Below are 18,698 nucleotides of genomic sequence, written 5' to 3' on the forward strand. Positions count from 1 at the left end.
ATGATTAAAATCGTTTTGTGGAAAGCAACAGTCAGCTCAAAGTCATGTTCACTTTGAATTTGGGTAATTATACAGCAATAATGGAACAAGAAAACGTAGGAATCACATCAGGAAATATAATACCTCCTGAATCCAGAGTAGAGTGATAATAACTTTACAAATTGTGTTAACACTCTTCTTTATCCTCTGTGTTCCTCTCTAGGGAATGGTGACATCACCTGCAGACACACGGACGTGGACAGACGGCGCAGACACCTGGAACGCTTCCCTCCCATTGGTGGAGAGATCCAGACTTCACACCAGAAACTGCAGCTCCAGGCGGATATCAGCTCTCAACTGAACAGCAGGCTCCACCTACAAGTAGCTCTACCTCCTCTGCTCAGGTAGGACTTCTAGTTGTGGTTTGAAACCCCTGCACTCAGTATCGTACCTGGCTGGATGTAACATGTGTATGCTGCCGAGGAGTCATTCTGTGTAGTAGTTATGATAGATCATCAGAAGAGCTGAGGATTCACTTTTCCAAACCTGTCTGATCATCATCCCTGCTTCCTCCTCTCATGTTTCATTCCTGTGATTTTTCTTTGATTATATTTTCCTCTTTTGAATTCTTCACTTTTACCCTCCCGCTGATGTCTCTCTACTCAGTTGTGCACTCCCCCACTCTCCTCCTCCCTCTCTTCTTCTCTCTGTATCCTCACCCTCCACAGTCCTTTATCTCCGTCTCCACAGCTGTGTGTCCAAGCTCCTTTCTGTCCTATGAGAAAAGGCAGAATGAAAAGAAGAGCTTACTGAGAGGAACAGTGAGGAGGCCAATCCCTCTTCACTCCCCGCCTTCCCCTCCTTTTTGATGAAATGGGGATGTAATTTTTACGGCAGATATATTACAAGTCAGAGAGTTAGAGGGAAAGAGATGACACATTTAGCGTTTGCACTAATATCAATGAGACCACAGACATTCAGAGGGTTTAATTGGTTCCAAAAACTCACAAAATCCAAAGAGAAAGTCTTCTGAGTCTCATCCTCTTTAGAGCATACCTGCTTTAGATTTAATAGTTTACCAGCCTTCAGCAATATACAGTTAAACTTGCCTCCCAAACAGCATCATTAGATTTAGCTGTGAGGTACTTTAGTGTGCTTGGGGACTCGTTTTGTAACTTTACAAATATGTTTTGAAGTACAGACTAATTAGTTTATTAAATTAAGGTTGTAGCAATTCAGAGAGGAGTACAGAAGAGGGGTGTAAACAAGAAAAGATGAAAAAATAAAAGGAAATGTAAGGTTTAGATGAAACAAATGCAAGAAAAGTGCATAATTAGATTAAAAAATACAGATTAAAAAAAGGCCTTTCAAGTTTTTTCTTTCGTCTTTCCCTCCATCTCTCCTCCTCGTCTCCTACTTTCTTCACCTGTCAGTATTGCGAAAAGAAAATTACACATCTCCCTCCCTCCTTCTTTCTGCTTCCTCTCTCCTTTTGTAAAAATTCTCTGCTGACAGTCGCCTTTTCTGAGAGCTGAAAGTGCCAGAAATGAGCAGATGGACGGCTGACAGTCTGGGAGCTCGAACAATGATGCCGGGCGGCAAGTCGTGGTGATCAACACATGTCAGAAAATGGCTGTTAATGGGGGAGGCACATACAGGCTGTCAGTCAGGAATGAAGGAGGGTGGATCCATTTGTGTTTTAGAGTCAGGGCCAATTCAGAGAAGATTTGATGTTCGTGTTAGGATGTTTGGCACATGCCATATGTTGAAGCCTGCGAGTCGCACGGTGAGTTCACAAGGAGAATAAGCTAATACAACTTGACAGCAGTTAAGTTAATTATTAAGATGATGCTACCAGGTGTTTTTGTTTCAAAACTTGTGGTTATGTGAGGTCCTAGATCAGTTATGTTATTTAAAGCCCCTGTTAGATATTTTTGACTGGTCATGAGACAGATTGTCCAAATGCTGAAGTTTCCATGTCAAGATATTTAACCCCAAGCTGCTTTTGGTGTCTGAGAGGATGAGAGATACGGCTTAATAATCACAGTCCTTTCACTATTTTACCACCTGCAGACTTTTTAGCTAAACAAATCTCTTTGCATCATTTTCTCTCTATCAGTTTGGTGCTAATGACAGCAAGAATGGAGGCCGTATTGAGTTTGTACTTTCCCAATGAACTCATTCTAATGAAATGCTTTGGGAAGAAGTTTTTTATGGTAAATAGAAAATAGTTCTCCAGGAAAGCAAACAATTTCAGTGGACAGGCACTGTGTAGAATTAACAGAAAATCAGGAACAAATCAGCTCTTTGTCTACTGCTCCTTGACTTAAAGTGTCACATTGATCCGCTCATTAGCTTCCTCACATTGCTACTGGGCAGTAACTTTAAATGCATGCGGAACCTGAGGCAACATCTGCAAAAAATACACTCAGCTTTGATTAAATTATGGCACAGGGCTGTGATATCTGATATGCAGAGAGAAAGAGTAAGTGTATTGATGTCTTGAAGGGGAAATCTGACAGCTTCATATTAACCTCATACTTTTAGAGATTGATTTTTTCTCTCTTTCGTTTGAGACTAAAATGACTCCCGCCCACTCTCTCATGGTAAGACTCAATGCAGCCTGCAGCTACATCTCTCACTAATCTCAAATATGTCAAATTACCAATTAACCCAGCAATGCTCTCTATAGTAAACTTCACATCAGCTTCAGATGTCCAGCAATGCCAGAAGGCATCAGTGCAGATGCTCAAAATAAAGCAAATTAAATATATCCCTGTTATTTAACATCACTGCAGCAAGCACCTCAAAAGATTGCAGCATTCCAGCAACTATTAAAACTTAAAAGTAACAAAGCATGCATTTACATTTCACATACATGCCCTGTAGTAAGAAAGCAGTGAGGGTTAAAAATTCATAGTAAATGGAGAGGTCTCCCTTCTGCGTGTGTGTGTGTGTGTGTGTGTGTGTGTGTGTGTGTGTGTGTGTGTGTGTGTGTGTGTGTGTGTGTGTGTGTGTGTGTGTGTGTGTGTGTGTGTGTGTGTGTGTGAGCATGGATTTCCCCTTCTCTGTTTTCTTGTAATAGCTGCGCTCTGCTTTATTTGATCCGGGCCCCCGCTCTTATAGTAGGATTGAATTGGGTTTGGAGAGCAAGGGAAGCACACACTCACATACACACATACACACACCTGAGACTGCCAACTGCTACAGCAGCTGCCCCAGAAATAAGGAGCGGGAGGGAGGAGGTAGGGAGAATGGGGTTAGGGGAAAAAGTCTCTTAGAGATAGAGAAGGAGGCCATCAGAAAATATAGAAGAATCATCTTTAAAGAAAAGTGTGTGTTTGTGAACGTGAAAACAGACAAGGAGGAAACATCATTACATTATGTCTCAGTTTGTCATCAATTCATCTGTATTTTGTCTGTGTGCCTCTTTTTTTCTCCCATCTTCTTTCTGCCTTGTCCTTAACATCATCTCCCCCCCGCTGAGTCCCTCACTCAGCCTAACTTTTTGTTTTGCTGTCTTTAATCATCATGCCCCCCGTCTCCACTAACTCTCCCTCCAACACACACACATACACACAGTGGCTGTCTGCACACTCACAATCATTTAATTACCCTGCTGAGTGTCACCGAGTTCATCCAGACTGCTGTTTTTTTTTTTTTCTGAATTACCAAAAGGAGAAAAGAGAACTAGAGTGGAGGAATGAATGAAGAGCAGACCTCAGACTGCCTGTTGTGTGTGTACTAGTTACTCTATACAAGTGAGAAGAAAAGAGCACAATGAAGTACTTTTACACCACACGTATTTGGGTGTTTGAACCAAGGCCGTTCTGCTTGAAACGTCTCACTAAGCCATATCATGTCTCCTTTCACAGACATTGTAAGGACTTCTAAGAAATGTGTCTGAATGTTAGAAAACAAGTAATAGTGACTTCAGATAAAAGAGGCGGCAGAGCAAAAAGAGTTTATATTTAACGAGAATCCACATTTTCCTGGAAACACTGACTTTCCTGCTTTAAGACCACATGTATGTAACTGACATAGCTCTCATGTTGACATGAGAGATGTGTGGATAACATTTTTGCAATTATCGATGCTGATTCTGTAACAGGAACTCACAAATGAAGCAACGCAAACTGTGCACATTGTTGTTGTTCTGTCGTTTTTCTTGTTCATGTTAATATATGCAAATACTTTTGTTAATACAATACTTCCCCTGCCAGCATGTAGCATATAATACACACTGGAATTACCTTTCTATACAGCTCAAAAACCTTAATTTGTTAATTTTGAAAGCTGAATTAATCTGTCGTAGTGCAGCTTGCAGTGCAGGTTAGTCAATTGGAGAACAGAGAAACATGTTGAGTTTTTTCATTTGCACCAATAACAGTCACATATATAACATTGTTCAAGGACATGCTAAGACATGGTTCTCCATTCACATGTGCACACTATTGTTGTTCTGTGAGGGATAATGTCAGTGAGCTGGTTTTTATTGACTGAATGAACAGGACACTGAGGGGCCTTGTCTCATTCTGAAGAGGTTCCTTCACCATGACAGTGTTGTCAGTCATTATACATTTTCCTGCTCAATACACACTACTCAATACTTGTAAACGGTATCACATGTGTACAATAGTCTGTTACGCTCAGTTCAAGCTGCTTCCATACAGCTGTTTACTTTTTAGTCTTCTAGAAATGGGAAACAGACAAAGTGAACAGGTCCTAGGTAGCAACGGGCACATGCAGAAATGCTTCTCTGTGTGATTGGACAGACCAACAACCATTCAGAGCAATGCATGGTGTGACGTAGCAGAGCTGGTTTGTAAATTCAACTTTTACCAAATCCTGTTAGAAGTACAGCAAACACATATTTCTTATTAATGAACACTGATGTGCAGTTGTTTGTTCTTGTTTGAATTAAAATACATCACGCACTTTGTTTAAAGCTACTGCCATTCAGCAGACCCCCCTGCAGTGGAAGCTGCCATCCATCTGGGTTCTTTAGGAATATAACCTGCCCCATTTCTAAATAAAGTACTCTGATTGGTACATCTATCCAGTGGGAATTTGTTTATAAAGGAAGCGGTTACAGACCGATCTACCCGAAAAAAAAAAAAAGAACTGAAGTTGGCTGATGGGTCTGGTGATACCAGGCTAAGATTTAACTTTCAAAGCCAACATTTTTTTTTTCTCTTGAACCTCTCTCGCTATTTCTCTGCTATTTTCTTCTCATTTTCATTTTTCCCACCCTAGATTAACCAAACTAACTAGACTACCCAGACTTCTTTCGGTGGATTAGTATCATTAAAGTTAGTCCACTGTAGTCTGTGATTAGAGTCGTATCCATAGCAATGGTGTGCCATCGATAAATAACAGTCCATTGCTGTGGAGTATTGACCAATCACAACCAAGTCCTTAACACAGCAGTGTGATGATTTTCAACATCTCCCATATGGTCTGACTGAAAACTGGAGAAACTGTACCAAAGACTTTTTTTTGCAGCGTGTAGCAAAAGAGCAAAACTACACATCCTCTGTCCCTCTACCAAATATCTTCCACACAGCAGTTATGTTGTAGGGTTGACAAAAACAGCTTTCTGGAACAGTCATAGAAGCCAGTATCTGAAAGTAAACCTGCAATTTCTGTACTGAGAAACACAAGTCCTCTAAAGTAGCTCTTATGTTCAACACATCAGCTGTGTGTGTACAAAGACGCGATGGGGGTTTGATGGCTTCCCCCATAGGAGCTAATCAGCGTGTGTACGTCTGCATGGCTCCACCGCTGTGTACCATGACTCCATCCTGATAAACATTGCTGTGTGTCTTGCCTGTCAGCATGTTTGTTGTGTTAATACAGCAGCTTATACCCTTAGCTATATGTGTCTGCGTCTGTGTGTGCTGTACGTTGCATATGGTACTGTACGGATGTTTGCGTTGTGCGCCTTAAATCACTGAATGTATATGTACGTGAAATGTCATACTGAGCTGTGGGGTATCGACTGGAATTCAGCCATCGGTATGGAAAAACATGTTGCTGTGGGTCATTACTAATGAGCCATACATGTGCTGGAACATTGTACGTGTGTGTGAGCATGTGTGTGTGCAAGTGTGGGAATGAGGGTTGACTAATGTGTCTGCACAGTGTGTCGTTTGGATTGGACTGATAATATGTAAGCACTGACTCTTAAATTTGTATCTAAGTTTTTTTAAAGTGTGTGTTTTAGGAACTTAAGAAGCATGTCTGTGTGGGCTCCATTATTCAAACAAGAGTGTTTGTCTGCCTTCTGTGTGATTAATCCAATGTCCTTCCTCACTCCAACCCACTTTTGTTGCTCCTTTCTTTGTTTGCTGTTGATTTCCTCCTGCTTTCTAGCATTAAGCGATGAGTAATAATGAGTGACATCATCTCTTGGTAGGCTAGCGCTTGCTAATTGGCCAGAGTGATCTGATTGCATTAGCTGTCATACCTTCAGGGTACTCCCTATTCCCTGCCTGCCTTTTGAAAACTGCTTCTCATTGTTTACAATGAAGCAACATATTGCTTCTGTGCAGCCTCTGTTTTCCTTTTATTGTATTAATAGCAGAAACATGATGCAGAATTAGCATTTCTTGATTGATGGTTTGTGCTTTCTAACCTGAAAAGTGAATAAAGCTTAAAGCTGCGTTCACTGTCGAGCTTTGACTGCTCTTGTTAATTGCTATCATCTAAAATGCACGTCTCAGGAAACCTCAAGGATATTACAAACGCGCAATGGGGACGCTAATATACCGCAGAAATGTCTTTGGTTATTGTGTGGTTGCTCTGGGTGCTCCGTGAGAAAGCAATAAAGGTTGAAAAATGAAGTTGCGCTTTAGATTTACTAACAGCCATGAGAGGCTTTTTCCTCTGCTCATCCCTCTTCCTCCCCCTCTCTCTCTCTGTCTCTGTCTTCTCTCTTTCACAATAAGAGCCACCTTTTCAAGTGAGGTAAAATGATTATAGTAATGGATGTCCCCCTTACACTCTAGCCTTTATCTTGCCCTCCTTCACACTCACTACTTTGTACATTTTGTTCTGTGCATTAGTGCGGCCCCGGGGATGCCCTCGCTTTTTGCGGCTTAATGCAATCACACCTCCAGTGTAAGTGCACCGAGGAGGAGACAATCAGGAGGATGGATGAGAAAGTATGGGAGTTATAGAAGAGGACAGGTGGGTGGTGATCACATCAGAGGATGATAATTACCTGAAGACAGGAGCGAGGAGTCATGCAAATAAGATCATTCACAAGTTTCCCTGACAGTCGAAGTACCTGGACAGTTTCTCGACACAAATGTCAATCATACAAGCATGTAACTGCTAATTAGCTGCTTTTACAGCTTCTTGATTATCATAGCTGTCAAAGCTAAAATGTATGGAATGCCACTGAACCAGCTGTAACACACCTTAATGGATGATTAAATGGTTATATGAGAAGGATTTATATTTTAAATGTTGGATCTGAATCATGGATGCATGGTATATATTTATTGAGCCAATTAACCTGCTCCTGGTGGCTGATACTGATAGGATATTTATATATATTTTTCTTTATTTTAAAATGAGTAGTTTATGCACACCTGAGGGTAAAACATGCTAGGATTTAAACTTTCTTCTAAACTTTCTGCAGTTCTCGAATGTCTGCTGATTCGGCACCACGGCTACTGCTGCTTCATCTTTCTTCAATATGTCTTCAATGACAACTTTTTGAAGTGACTCAAAAGATGTGTTGTGTCAAAAACTTGAGGACTTTGCCCCTCCTTTATGAATATGTTTGTCACATGTTTACTAAAATGCAATCCTGTTGCCCTCTGAAGAAGTGAAAAACATCCACACTGGTGACGTCGGTTTTACTCTCTTGTCACTTTGTTGCGACTGCACATGGGCATACCGCCACCTACTGTGTCGGAATGTGCAGGCTTAGTGATGAGTAAGCAAATGTAATTGATTTTTAATTAAATATAATTATATTACCTGCATTATGAATTATAATAAAGCATTCACATTATCAGACCAAAATAAATCTTGCGTCCCAAGTTTTAATCTATCTTACAGGTTTCAAATCCAGAATGAAAAACTTAAAAATGACCTGCAAAAGAAAGTTTCAGAACTTTTTCAAGTATTTTTTATTGCACATAAAAGTATGAAATGTGAAAACAGGAGTCCTCAAGACTTGCATGATTTGTATTCCCGGATGTTTTTGTGGACTCAATTTCATGACGACAAACACTTTTCCCCCCAGTAGGATCTTAGCTCAGTTCAGCAACTTCAGCTTTTAGTGAGATGAATGGGTATGGCCTTTGCAGCGCCTTGGAAGTCCTTACGCTGAGACCTATACCGAGCTTATTGCTTTTTACAACTGGGCTGTATGATGAAGTGCTGTCCTCCTGACCACCCACTCTATCCCACCTACCATTCCCTCTCAGTAACTCACCGTCGCTCTGTGTGCTCCTCCATCTTGTTGCCTCTGTTATCTTCTTCTCTGTTTCACTTTTTTTTTTAGACATACCCCAAATTGTTTCTCTTTCATCTTTTGCGCCATGTTACTGTTCTGTCTGTTTCCCTCAGTTAGCAACACTTTGCCGTTAGCATCCACTGTACTAACTTTATTTCTGTCAGTTTGTCAGCACACATTGAGTTGTGTTTGCAATGATCGTATGATATGATAACTGATCAGATAGCTCTAATCAAAGCCCCTCCCCTCTCTAACAAGTGAGAAAATCACTCTTGTTGGCTTGGAGACAAATGAACTTCCCCTCTGCCAGCTGGTGATTATGTAGATGCCCTGTTTTACAGTACCACACACACACTCACAAACATATTAGCACTTCGAAAATGTGTTATGTTTGAGGTGTATTTTTTAATTAGTGATATTCGATAAGTTCCTTGGAGATCATATCTACATAAGCAGCAGGATTAGTCTACATCTTTTTACCAGAGCAGTAAGAATGTGTTAGTGAGGAGAGTTTCTGTAGAAATTTGGGTTGTGGAAATCACACCATCTTTGTGCCATGTAGTGCTGTATATAACAAGCTGTCCTGGCATCACAGAACAGTCTGTAAACAGCAGCCCTGATGGATGCCCACTTACTTGTATCCCTGCAGTATATACTGTTCTCTCCACTGATGCTCCTCTTCTCAATCCTGTTATGTGTGAAGAGGTGCAAGCTCACAGCTCATTGAGCTAAACTAGTTTTTCTTTACCGGGGGAACAAAATGAACTTGGGCTCCAGAGCACAGTGCCCTGTGGTTCAATGAGTGATGTATAACAGCAGATTGAGGTTGAGATGTATAAAGTTATTTTTTTATTTTTGCACACACAAAAATTAAAATATTCAAAAGTATTGCTTGAATTATTATTGCTTGACAATTTCCATAATAAGGCAAAATTACATAAACTATTTGCTTATTTGATTTAACTTTTTGTCCAAAAACCAAAGATGCATAGTATTGAGAAAAATCTTATAAAGAAAAAGCTATAAATGAACCCTCCTGTTATGTTTTCCTGTTCCTGGGTCAATTTGACCCGGGGCATATTAAATTATCCAAAAGGGTCAGAACCCCAAAAAATCCCAATACACACTTTTTATAAATCAAATTTTTAGCTCCATTACTAACCATTTAAATCAATATTTAGTCGATTGGTGTTCTTTAATTCTCACAGATCATGGTTCAATGAGGATAACTCACTCGTTTTTCATTCATATTAATGTTAAAACTTTTTTAAATTTAGATTGGAAAGACCTAAATACAAATACAATAGTTTAACATGACATAGATTTTTTTATTTTTTATTTTACATTTAGATATTTTTGTGATGTGATGTTGATAAATTAACACGACACCTCTTCTGTCACATGCTGCCCAGATTTTTATGCTGCATTTAGCTGGTTTGGAAGGCATATATTGCCTAAAATAGACTTTCAAAAAGGGTCAATTTGACCCACAACATGACAGGAGGGTTAAACAAAAAAGTTTAAAAAGTTTGAAGAATTCCACTCAAGGTGCCTTCAGGTTGGCGATTTTTGTTGTGATGATCTTATAATGGATTAATGAGTGATGGCTTGTTTCTCGACAGGGCCTCGTATGTATCTGCCCAAATAAAAATATACAGCTGCTAACTCTGTCGTGGCATATTTGCTCGAATAAATTATTTGGCCTCTGAAGGGATTCTACACATACACTCCAGGAAATAAATCCACCCAATCCTTTGTATATTTTCATCATTCCTCCTCTAAATGAAACGTCTTTGTTGGACTGAAATCCCCATACCGTTCACGAATGCAGCTTCTTTCAGCAATAATTCAGAGCTGTGCTGCTACACTCTGCTGGGACTTCATACAGTATTGTGATGGCCTCAGATAGGGAACGTGCTGTACACATCACATAAAGACTGTACATAACTGTAGGCTGTGTTGATTGTGTGGGAGGTTACATAAACATACACAGAAAAACTACCAAAATTTTACATTTTTGATTTCATGCAAAAGTGGAGTCTGCTACAGAGAGAAGGGGTGCTGAATCAAAAGCATTTCTCTTAGAAGTTGTGTCTAACAAAACAAACCTCACACTCTTATCGTTAATTACACATGTAAGTTATTTACCCGCCGAAGCATGGAGGAATGCTCTTGTCTTGATTTTGCTGAGATAGCACATAGAGTTTTCTCACTGCGACATGAGACTAACCTCTGAGCTGTTTGAAAGCACTAGCAGGTGTGTGTGGGTGTGTGTATGTGTGTGTGTGTGTGTGTGTGTGTGTATGTGTGTGTGTGTGTATGTGTGTGTGTGTATGTGTGTGTATGTGTGTGTATATGTATGTGCAGATGTACAGTACATGTGTGTGTCTGTGTAGAGGTGTGTGTGAACGAGTTTGACAGTGAGGATTACATAACAGAGATGCCTGCTGCTACAGGTCACTGTGAATGACAGGGGCACACACACACACACACACACACACACACACACACACACACACACACACACACACACACACACACACACACACACACACACACACACACACACACACACACAGATACTGCTTTTCCTGTATGCCCCTCGTGTTCTTTCTCTCTCTTTTCTCTTTCCCTCTCTCTCTCTTTTCCTCACTCTCTCTTTCTTTCTCTCTTTTTCTCTTTCCCTCTCTCTCTCTCTTCCTCACTGTCTCTTTCTTTCTCTCTCTCTAGTCTTCCATCTGGTCTGTTTGATCTGCTGCCTGATTAGCTGAAAGGGTTTACATATATGTACAGTGTGCATGATAAAACCTTCACCCAAGCGGTGGAAAGATTTATCTGCTTGCCATGCTCGTCTGTATGGTTAAGATACATCAGTACCTGTATTGTAATTATACTGATCCTGGGACTGATATAAGTAGTGGCAAAACTACTGTATCTGGCATCAAAAGGAATCCAGTATCTTTACCAATACTGACACTAATACAGATACAAGTGTGAATATCATACTGGCACCAAGACTATTCTGACTTTAATATGGATTCTGGTATCAATACCAATACTGGCTTTGATAATGATACTAAAATCAATACCAGGGTCAGCATCAATATCAATACTGGCACCAATACAAATACCAGGATACAATAGAAGTTGGCACACTGTGTAAAATGTTGATAGAAACAGATTTTGATGGTTTGCATATAATTTAGACCTTGCATTTGATTGAAAAAAGTGCAAAGTCAACTGAAACAGAAAATTCTTATTGTGTTATGAAAAAAACATACTCATTTTGAATTTGATGCCAGCAACACCTTTAAAAAAACGGAGATAGAGACAATAAAACACTGAAAAGGATCTGTAAAACAAACAAAAAAAAACACCTGGAGGAACATATTTGGATATGCTAATTTGCTTTTTTAATTGCTAATATTTTTTAAAGAATTACTCTTCGATATGCTCTTGATTACTTTGTATTGTTTTGCACCGTCTACATTGCTGCTGTAACACTGTAAATGTCCCTGTTGTGGGACGAATAAAGGAATATCATATCTAAAAAGGGCATTCAAGAGAGGCAGAGTCTTTCAGAGGTACCACCACTCTGTGAAAGACTTTGTGAGCAAGCAAGAATTTCAGAATAATGTTCCTCAGCAATTGCAAATAATTGGGGGATTACATAATCTATAGTGCATCATATAAAGATGTGGAGAATCTTGAGGAATCTTTAAATAGGGACCTGGGGGAAAACCTGTGCAGGATGGCCCTGATCTTCAGACCCACAGACGACACTGTACTAAAAACAGACATGACTCTGAGGTGGACTCCAAATTACTTCCAAAAACCATCGTCTGTGAACACAGTTTGTCGCTGCATCCACAAATGCAGGTTAAAACTTTAACATACAGAGAGGGAACTATACTGTATGTTAACATGATCCAGAAACACCAGTGTAGCTACATCTCTAATCATCTTGTTGATAGTTTGAGAGATACCAAGCCCATTTTTTTTTTCTATTCTGTTGTTACAGTTCAAAGTAATGCGGGACAGTGCACACAAATCATCCATTCACATAAGAATGCATGAACAGACATGCTGACATGGTTTTCAAGCCACACTCAACACACGGGACATATGCAGAGCACCTCCACACACACAGGGATCCATCTGTCTGTTGACTTCTGTTGCTACTCTCTCTCTCACACACACACACACACATAGAGAAGCCCTGTAGTTGCCAGCTTTGTGGAAGCAAGTATTTTTAGATCGTGCTGGTAGTAAGAAGAAAGGAAGGTAGGAAGTTTGTCTGTGTTTGTATTTTCCGTGTGTCATGCACAGTCACACTGAGGTAGTGACATGTTTGAAACCTCAGTGGATTAAAGCAGTACAATATAAAGATGTGATGTCAGTTTCTTCAACCTGTCCCCTCTCTTTCCTCCCTCTGCACCAGCCCTACTAATGAATCTACATATCTCCTCTAATAGAAATCCATATCTGCTGCTGTGGTCACAGATCCATGCACACACAAATGTTTTTTTTCTTTTGCAAGCTTTGCACACACATCCACCTTCAAATACAGTGACAATGCACAGGGTTTGCTGTTGTGGAGGATGTGGCATGTGTGGAGGACACGCGGGTCCAGTTTGGGCACTGATTCTATTCTAAATGAAGCGGGAGTTTGTGAATTATTGAAGCGCCTGTCCTCTTTCTTTGCTCCCTCTCCATCTCTTTCCCCCTCCGTACATCTCATTTTTCTCTCTCTATACCTCTCCATTCTGCTCTCTCACACATACTCATATCTCCTCTTCCTCTTTTTTTGTGTTATACTCCCCTCTATTAGATAAAGGAGGGTCAGTGTGATTTGTGAGCCAGTAGTTGTGTCAGTGTGTGTGTATATTTGTGTGATTTGAGTGATGTTGTTTAATCCAGGGCTGTCCTTGGGGACAGATTTGGCCCATATTACAACCTGCTATTACCGCGTCTGAAATCTCCTGTGCATTGGGACAGTCATTATTTACTGCCATGTGTCGTCCCAACTCCCTCACTAGTATTTCTTTTATAAAGCTCCACCCAGCAAACACAAAGAGACAGACACAGAAAGATTTACTTTCACCAAGCTTTTCTTAACAAGTTAAGAATCGATTTCAAGACTGCTTTCTTTTTTTTGTTTCCAAAGATAAATAGCTGGATCGTCTGTACGTAAAAGAACTTCCTACTTTGAAAAAAAAGACACAAAGTGTTGATTGAAACACTTTTAGAGATTGGAAGTTCAGTCCTGATCTTGTAAGCTGCAGTTTGCCAAAATCTAAAAGTGAATTTGGAAAACTATGTTTCTCTGCTCAATAGCTGTTCTTGAGCTTTCAGTTATATCACATGACCTCCCTTGGCAGACAGTGTTTCTCTATTTGTCATAATAAATCTAACTTAAACTGTCAGTTTTCCAAGCTGCTCTTAACCATTCAAGAAAAATTGAGATTAGGGAGTGCTTGCAAACAGAGCATGATGAATGTTAAAAATCCAAAAGAGAAAAAAAATCTGAGGCAACTGTCCAATAATTGGTGAAAATCTTAGAGATATGGACAAGTTTTGTTAGAGGCATAATGGCAAAAACAGCCTTTTCAGGGGTTCTCATACATGTTAACTTGAAATAAGAGATACATGTAATTTTCTTCTTCTATTTCTGCTTTGTCTTCTTCTTCTTAACCCTCTTTTCTCCTTTATCTTCTTGATGAAAAGTGTGCTTACAAAAAGTAGTTCTATTCTGATGTTATCTCAGTGAGTTTCAAATCAATGTTTCAGTTTCTTTTTTTTACTCAGAAAGAATGACCCAATTCAAACCTTTAAAAAAAGACAATTAAAGCAGCGTTTAAACAGGATCCCTGATTTAACACTTTATTTTTCTCTCCAATGAGCTGTCTTGTTACTTTCTTCAAAATTGGACACACAGTATGATGGTACAGATAGAGAGAAAAGAGTTACCTATTTTAGACTGAGGGCAGAATGTATGCACTACCTCATCTATGTATGACAATACAACGCACACACATGAATACTGTACAGGCAGACAAGCCCAGCAAACTAAACACAGGTCAAATCACTACATTATACCACTCACGGATAATGACTGATCACACATGAAGGAACCAGTGGGAAAATACTTTCACACATATTCCTCCCTCACTTCAATCATTTATCACTCCACTTGGGTGTATCACTGACAGCATCACTGCATTCTACTCTCTCTCTTACTGAGTGTCACACACACAGACACCCTGTCTGATAAGAGTCCCAGACAGAGAGAGGATAGTTGTGAGAAAGTGGGTTTGTGGTGTTGTATAGATTCTGTGTCATGAGTCAATAACGGTTGCCAATTTAAATGAATGTTTAAGTGTTGTAGATTTATAATGTGGCTCAGTTTTGGCAGTCAGACGGGCCTCTGTCCTGTTCTCGTGACAGGAGTTGATGAATGGTGGTCTAATAACTAGCGCTCTCCACAGGGAGTGTATGCTGCGTCGGGCATGTCAAATAGTAGCAGTTGTTTCATTCTGCTGATGTTTAATCTTTGGGGAAAAGAAAGAGATAAGGACCAGGATGGACACACTTGAAGGTTTGCAGTCAGATGATAGATGGATGACTTTGTGATTTTCTTTTAATTCATATTTCATCCAGCAAGTTTTTTTGTTTGTTTACTGACTGTGCCATTCTTATTTGAGTTTTTCTACCCGAGTCTTCACTTACTTTGATCCAGATATTGACTAACTTTTCAAATTTAACTCTGTATTCTTTCACAGGTTCTCAAACAAGTTATTCAAGTTTTTTCATTCAGATCAAAAGTGGGACATCTTAGTACAGTTTCACAATAATCATAGCTGAAAATGTTACATATACAATATGATTGTAGGCGAATTAAGTAGCAGCAGCTCTGTCAATCTATCCAATATTGATATTTGCTACTGAATTTACTTCTTTAAACTTATTATAGGCTCATCTTTGACTAGTGAGCTTTGGGCACGTAATAGACCTAACTAGCATTGTTCATAAACCAAGAAAAGGAATCTGTAAGTTACTTAATACATGGAAGAATCATTACTTGCATTTTTAAGTACTGTGTATTACTAAAAGTCAAATATCTTTTCACACTATGAAACAAAAAGCACCAAAATCAGCAGAATCACCCGCAACCTTAAGCTTTTAATTGATGGGTGGATTTTTCCTCTCCGTCCTTGTCTCCTTTGCCCCTCTGTCTCTGCTTCCTCTGTCCTCCCTGCTCTTCACTATTGATATGAGCTGTCATTGGTCCAGTTATTCATGAGGCCCCTCCCTGGCTGTTTTCCATTGGCTCAGCCTTTACAGTAAAATTATTTTCTCATAATATCAAATTCCAGTATTTTCAGCTTGGCAGAGACAAAACCTGCATGTGTCTGTTGACTGATATAAAAAGTTGATCATATGTTTCCAGCTCACATACACATATGACTGATCTGAAGCCACTCTGCAGTATTTTTCTTTCTTTTTTTTTTACTTCTCTTGCTCTTTCACCTCCTCCCTCCTAGAATTGGAGCCAAAGACTCTTTCCCATAACCCTCTTAGACCTGCGTCTGTGTCTCTCTCTCTCTCTCTCTCTCTCTCTCTCTCTCTCTATGTGTGTGTGTGTGTGTGTGTGTGCTTCCACAGTAGCCTTAAATAAAAGACAGATCGAAAAGCATGCAGGCTTTGTACGCACACCCACTTGCATGCACTAACTTACACACACGTACAGTATCGGCCTCGTTGCACAGGCCCAAGGGATTAGAGTTGGAACTATTTCCTGTTTGGGTCGAGGGAGAAAGGGGAAGTAGTGAGGATGAAATCTGACGTAACCACAGCGGTGGTCTTCCTGTGTGCTCCACTGAGGCCTGGGTGTTACCCAGAGTTAAGTTTTCCATGGTCATTAATAGAACAAGAGCACATTTGTCAGGAGCCCAGTGAAGGTATTAATGTGAGGCATGTTCCAAAAACTTGTATTTGCAAAGGGCCGATAAAAAAGGATCCCATGACAAATAATTCTGTTGTTTTGAAAAAAGGAAGTTAAACTCTGTGGGTTCATCAAGTTCACCAAGTATTTCATGTGTTACAATCTATGAAATAGTCAGTGATTGGACTACTTTTTAAAAATGATAAACCAGGCAGCATGATATGAATGGTATTTTGAGATCAGTGTATCATTACAGCCCCATGTGAAGGTGTATAAAGAGTTAAGAAAAGTTGAACTAAGTGACAATATCAGTTTTTTTAGATAACTGTCATACTTGAAGGATCATTTTGTAACCTTGTGTGACTTATGTCAGTGTGGTTTTAATAAGTCTTGATTTATTGTGTGCAAGTCATCTTAAATCTTAAAACTTCACACTGAGAACGTGTTAAAGTTATTCCTTGTTGAAGTACATATTTTTCACTCTTCTTGTGCTTTCAAACACCACGGGTTGTCCCTACCTGACAAATAAGGGGAATAAAATTAGCATTTCAAATGCCTGAACCTTACAGTCAAAAATTCAAATGGGATGTTTTGATCCTTTCACAGCTTTCAGACTCACAAAAAATGTTCCAATTAATTCTACTTGTGTCATAAAGGCATTGTAGTGGCTATTTGACTTGGTCAACTTACAAAACTTAAATCTCAAATCAAAACCCGGCCACGGGGCAGGGGGAGGGTGGATCTTACACGGTGTCCAAAAAAGTGTCAATGTCCAGCCAAGTATTCAGTCTTTTGGTGGTTTATTGTATAACAAAAAAGCTTTGCTCAAACAAAAGGGAGCGTCTCTGTCAAATCTCCTGGTAAAAAACCATTCACCATCCCTGGTATTCGCCCCTCCTATCTTACCTACCTATATATATAGACGTCACTCAGTGCAAAACTATCAACCTATAAAAGTGAGTAACGAAATATACTAATACCCCTATGGCATCAAAGTTAATTACCTTAAATTAAATAACAATAAATAAATCAATTGATTAGAGTAAAACAATGTAAATAGCTCCAACAGGCATTATGTTTCTGTTGTTATTAATATAGGTGTTACAATGCCTTTTCACACAGGATGATTTACAGATAAAGTGAATCCTTTATTCCTGTTTTTGAGTGTGAACACGACATGGAGGAAAAATTATCAACCGCATATAAAAACACAAGAGAAGTCTCACATAAGGGTGTTAAATAATGTTTTATATTCAGAAACTGATTATATATGTGTTGGTTGCCAAAGAAAAGCTGGGATTCACTCGCAGTGATACAGCAGTCAGGATGTGGGCTCCAGTGACTTCCTCTTAATGTGTGAAGCTGTCTGCTAAAAACAGAGGCAATGTAACACCTCGCTCTCTGTGCGGATCTTACACGTTCACCTTGAAGCAGAAAACACAGGAACACAAACGACGCTCGTACAAGTGAAAAAGAGTTCCAACAAATTGCGTCGAACAGTTATACAAGCTCTCCTTCTTCTCGGGGCTTTGCAGTTGACACGACTTAAAAAAAATAGAAGCATATGTCACAACTTTTAACATTTTTCCTGCTACCACTACCTCTTCTGGTTTGAGTCACTTTGTAGCAATCAGAAACTTTGAGATGCTCTTACAAGCTCTGCCTCTGCTTCCTGGGTTGCAGGACTTCACTTTTCCCTATCAGAGATGACCCAGCAGCTCCTCAGGCTGCTCTCACACCTGTGCCCGACAACTGTCATTATTCCCTGACTCTCAAAACCAGCCTGAGAGGGAAACTGACGGTTGTTGTCACAGCGTGAACAGACAGAGGTGAAATGTGCCGGACTACTTCCAGCAGATTGATTTGACATGGCATGTGTGAGGAAGTTGACCCTGGCGTCACATTTGCCGTTGAGAATTAATCACTATTGGTTTTGACCAATCAGAATCCAGTATTTTCAACAGCAGAGTAATAAATGAGCATAGTGTTTCTTACCTGTAAGACAAGAGAAACTGTTACACTAGTTAATACAGCATGACTGTAACAACATGAATGGAATATCATCATCAAGATCTTCTGTTTAACAGTTCAGTTATAGTATCAGGTATATGGAAGTTTGGTAATTAAAAATGCTCTCTACAAAGTCTATTGTTAAAGCTTGCTGTCACAGCTTGTTTGCTTCTAATATATGCAGTGTAAAAGATAAGTAACAGTGGTTACCTTAAAATAGACTGGAAAGCCATGATTTTCCTCTCCATAGCAACAGTTCACTGATGAGCACAGACTTGGAGTTGATCGAGT

At 39.7% G+C, this 18,698-nt stretch overlaps 1 protein-coding gene across 2 annotated transcripts in view; it reads left to right on the forward strand.

Annotated features, from left to right (window-relative positions):
• The window catches only part of atxn1a (ataxin 1a), a 118,991-nt gene that overhangs the window by 38,772 nt on the left and 61,521 nt on the right, over positions 1-18,698 (forward strand). For both annotated transcript variants that reach the window (XM_034705696.1, XM_034705697.1), the window contains exon 2: positions 203-383. The gene's annotated coding sequence lies outside the window, so the exon portion shown is untranslated. The remainder of the gene's footprint in view (positions 1-202; positions 384-18,698) is intronic.

The sequence above is a fragment of the Notolabrus celidotus genome, chromosome 16, assembly GCF_009762535.1.
Source record: "Notolabrus celidotus isolate fNotCel1 chromosome 16, fNotCel1.pri, whole genome shotgun sequence".
Classification (NCBI taxonomy): Eukaryota; Metazoa; Chordata; class Actinopteri; order Labriformes; family Labridae; genus Notolabrus; species Notolabrus celidotus.